Source organism: Triticum dicoccoides, chromosome 5B (assembly GCF_002162155.2).
Source record: "Triticum dicoccoides isolate Atlit2015 ecotype Zavitan chromosome 5B, WEW_v2.0, whole genome shotgun sequence".
NCBI classification, from domain to species: Eukaryota; Viridiplantae; Streptophyta; class Magnoliopsida; order Poales; family Poaceae; genus Triticum; species Triticum dicoccoides.
The window spans coordinates 628,249,438-628,254,221 of NC_041389.1; positions in this window are offsets into that span (position 1 = coordinate 628,249,438).

Sequence of the window (4,784 nt, forward strand, 5' to 3'; positions counted from 1 at the left end):
AAGTCAATCACATCATTCTTCTAATGATGTGATCCCGTTAATCAAATGACAACACATGTCTATGGTTAGGAAACTTAACCATCTTTGATTCACGAGCTAGTCAAGTAGAGGCATACTAGTGACACTATGTTTGTCTATGTATTCACACATGTATTATGTTTCCGGGTAGTACAATTCTAGCATGAATAATAAACATTTATCATGATATGAGGAAATAAATAATAACTTTATTATTGCCTCTAGGGCATATTTCCTTCAATGGACACACAAGTTGATCATTGATCTTTTAGCCGTGTGCGGTGCCCCCCTCCACCATATTCCACCTCGGTCATATCGTCGTAGGGCTTAGGCGAAGCCCTGTGCCGGTAGCTTCATCATCACCGTCATCACGCCTTCGTGCTGACAAAGCTCTCCCTCGAAGCTCTACTGGATCGTGAGTTCGTGGGACGTCACCGAGCTGAACGGGTGCAGATCGCGGAGGTGCCGTACGTTCGGTACTAGGATCGGTCGATCGTGAAGACGTACGACTACATCAACCACATTGTCATAACGCTTCCGCTTACGGTCTATGAGGGTACGTGGACGACACTCTCCCCTCTCGTTCCTATGCATCACCATGATCTTGCGTGTGCGTAGGATTTTTTTTTAAATTACTACGTTCCCCAACAGTACATTGATAAAGTTTTGAAGAAGTTCAAAATGGATCAAGCAAAGAAAGGGTTCGTGCCTGTGTTACAAGGTGTGAAGTTGAGTCGGACTCAATGCCTGACCACTGCAGAACATAGAGATAAAATGAAAGGTGTTCCCTATGCTTCAGACATAGGCCCTATCATGTATGCAATGCTGTGTACCAGACCTGATGTGTGCCTTGCTATTAGTTTAGCAGGGAGGTACCAAAGTAATACAGGAGTGGATCACTTGACAGCAGTCAATAAATTCCTGAAATACCTGAAAAGGACTAAGGATATGTTTCTTGTTTATGGAGGTGACAAAGAGCTCGTCGTAAATGGTTACGTTGATGCAAGCTTTGACGCTGATCCGAATGACTCTAAGTCACAAACCGGATACGTATTTATATTAAACGGTGGAGCTGTCAGTTGGTGTAGTTCTAATCAAAGCGTCATGGCGGGATCTACGTGTGAAGCGGAATACATAGCTGCTTCGGAAGCAGCAAATGAAGGAGTCTGGATGAAGGAGTTCATATCTGATCTAGGTGTCATACCTAGTGCATTGGGTCCAATGAAAATCTTTTGTGATAATACTGGTGCAATTTCCTTGGCAAAGGAATCCAGATTTCACAAGAGAACCAAGCACATCAAGAGACGCTTCAATTCCATCCACGATCAAGTCAAGGAGGGAGACACAGAGATTTGCAAGATACATACAGATCTGAATGTAGCAGACCCATTGACTAAGCCTCTCTCATGAGCAAAACATGATCAGCACCAAGACTTCATGGGTGTTAGAATCATTACAGTGTAATCTACATTATTGACTCTAGTGCAAGTGGGAGACTGAAAGAAATATGCCCTACAGGTAATAATAAAATTGTTATTTATATTTCCTTATATCATGATAAATTTTATTATTCATGCTAGAATTGTATTAACCGGAAACTTAGTACATGTGTGAATATATAGACAAACAGAGTGTCACTAATATGCTCTACTTGACTAGCTCGTTGAATCAAAGATGGTTAAGTATCCAAGCCGTAGACATGAGTTGTCATTTGATTAATGGGGTCACATCATTAGAGAATGATGTGATTGACCTGACCCATTCCGTTAGCTTAGCATTTGATCATTTACTATATTGCTATTGCTTTCTTCATGACTTATACATGTTCCTATGACTATGAGATTATGCAAATCCCGAATACCGGAGGAACACTTTGTGTGCTACCAAACGTCACAACGTAACTGGGTGATTATAGAGGTGCTCTACAGGTGTCTCCGATGGTACTTGTTGAGTTGGCATAGATCGAGATTAGGATTTGTCACTCCGATTGTCGGAGAGGTATGTCCGGGCCCTCTCGGTAATGCACATCACTATAAACCTTGCAAGCAATGTGACTAATGAGTTAGTTGTGGGATGATGCATTATGGAACGAGTAAAGAGACTTGCCGGTAACGAGATTGAACTAGGTATTGAGATACCGACGATCGAATCTCGGGAAAGTAACATACCGATGACAAAGGGAACAACGTATGTTATTATGTGGTTTGACTGATAAAGATCTTCGTAGAATATGTAGGAGCCAATATGAGCATCCAGGTTCCGCTATTGGTTATTGACCGGAGACATGTCTCGGTCATGTCTACATAGTTCTCGAACCCGTAGGGTCCGCACGCTTAAAGTGAGATGACGGTTATAATATGAGTTTATGTGTTTTGATGTACCGAAGGTTGTTCGGAGTCCCAGATGTGATCACGGACATGACGAGGAGTCTCGAAATGGTCGAGGCATAAAGATCGATATATTGGATGACTATATTTGGACACTAGAATGGTTCCGGGTGAGATTGGGACAATACCGGAGCTTCGGGAGGTTATCGGAACCCCCCGGGAGGTATATGGGCCTTAATGGGCTTTAGTGGAAAGGAGGGGAAAGGAGAAAGGGAGGGGGCGCGCCCCCAATCCCAATCTGAATTGGGAAGGGGGCCGCCCCCCTTTCCTTCCTCCCTCGTTCCTCTTCCTTCCCTCTCCCTCTCCAAATAGGAAAAGGAGGAGTCCTACTCCTGGTGGGAGTTGGACTCCCCCCTTGGGCGCGCCTCCTCCCCTTGGCCGCCCCCCTCCTCCACTCCTTTATATACGGGGGAGGGGGCACCCCATAGACACAACAATTGATCATCGATCTCTTAGCCGTGTGCGGTGCCCCCATCCACCATAGTCCTCTTCGATAATATCATAGCGGTGCTTAGGCGAAGCCCTGCGTCGGTAGAACATCATCATCGTCACCACGCCGTCGTGCTGACGGAACTCTCCCTCAACACTCGGCTGGATCAGAGTTCGAGGGACTTCATCGAGCTGAACGTGTGCAAGAACTCAGAGGTGTCGTGCTTTCGGTGCTTGATCGGTCGGACTGTGAAGACGTACGACTACATCAACCGTGTTGTGCTAACGCTTCCGCTTTCGGTCTACGAGGCTACTTAGACACACTCTCCCCTCTCGTTGCTATGCATCACCATGATCTTGCGTGTGCGTAGGATTTTTTTTTTTGAAATTACTACGTTCCCCAACAGTGGCATCTGAACCTGGTTTTATGCGTTGATGTTATATGCACGAGTAGAATACAAGTGAGTTGTGGGCGATACAAGTCATACTGCTTACCAGCATGTCATACTTTGGTTCGGCGGTATTGTTGCATGAAGCGGCCCGGACCGACATTACGCGTACGCTTACGCGAGACTGGTTCTACTGATGTGCTTTGCACGTAGGTGGCTGGCGGGTGTCAATTTCTCCAACTTTAGTTGAACCGAGTGTGGCTACGCCTAGTCCTTGAGAAGGTTAAAACAACACTAACTTGACGAACTATCGTTGTGGTTTTGATGCGTAGGTAAGAACGGTTCTTGCTCAGCCCGTAGCAGCCACGTAAAACTTGCAACAACAACGTAGAGGACGTCTAACTTGTTTTTGCAGGGCATGTTGTGATGTGATATGGTCAAGACGTGATGCTATATTTTATTGTATGAGATGATCATGTTTTGTAACCGAGTTACCGGCAACTGGCAGGAGCCATATGGTTGTCGCTTTATTGTATGCAATGCAATCGCCCTGTAATTGCTTTGCTTTATCACTAAGCGGTAGCAATAGTCGTAGAAGCAATAGGTGGTGAAACGACAATGATGCTACGATGGAGATCAAGGTGTCGCGCCGGTGACGATGGTGATCATGACGGTGCTTCGGAGATGGAGATCACAAGCACAAGATGATGATGGCCATATCATATCACTTATATTGATGGCATGTGATGTTTATCTTTTATGCATCTTATCTTGCTTTGATTAACGTAGCATTATAAGATGATCTCTCACTAAATTTCAAGATAAAAGTGTTCTCCCTGAGTATGCACCGTTGCCAAAGTTCGTCGTGCCCAGACACCACATGATGATCGGGTGTGATAAGCTCTACGTCCATCTACAACGGCTGCAAGCCAGTTTTGCACACACAGAATACTCAGGTTAAACTTGATGAGCCTAGCATATGCAGATATGGCCTCGGAACACTGAGACCGAAAGGTCGAGCATGAATCATATAGTAGATATGATCAACATAGTGATGTTTACCATTGAAAACTACTCCATTTCACGTGATGATCGATTATGGTTTAGTTGATTTGGATCACGTGATCGCTTAGATGCTTAGAGGGATGTCTATCTAAGTGGGAGTTCTTAAGTAATATGATTAATTGAACTTAAATTTATCATGAACTTAGTACCTGATAGTATTTTGCTTGTCTATGTTTGTAGTAGATAGATGGCCCGTACTGTTGTTCCGTTGAATTTTAATGCGTTCCTTGAGAAAGCAAAGTTGAAATATGATGGTAGCAATTACATGGACTGGGTCCGTAACTTGAGGATTATCCTCATTGCTGAACAAAAGAATTACATCCTGGAAGCACCGCTAGGTGCCAAACCTGCTGCAGGAGCAACACCAGATGTTATGAACGTCTGGCAAAGCAAAGCTGATGACTACTCGATAGTTCAGTGTGCCATGCTTTACGGCTTAGAACCGGGACTTCAACGATGTTTTGAATGTCATGGAGCATATGAGATGTTCCAGGAG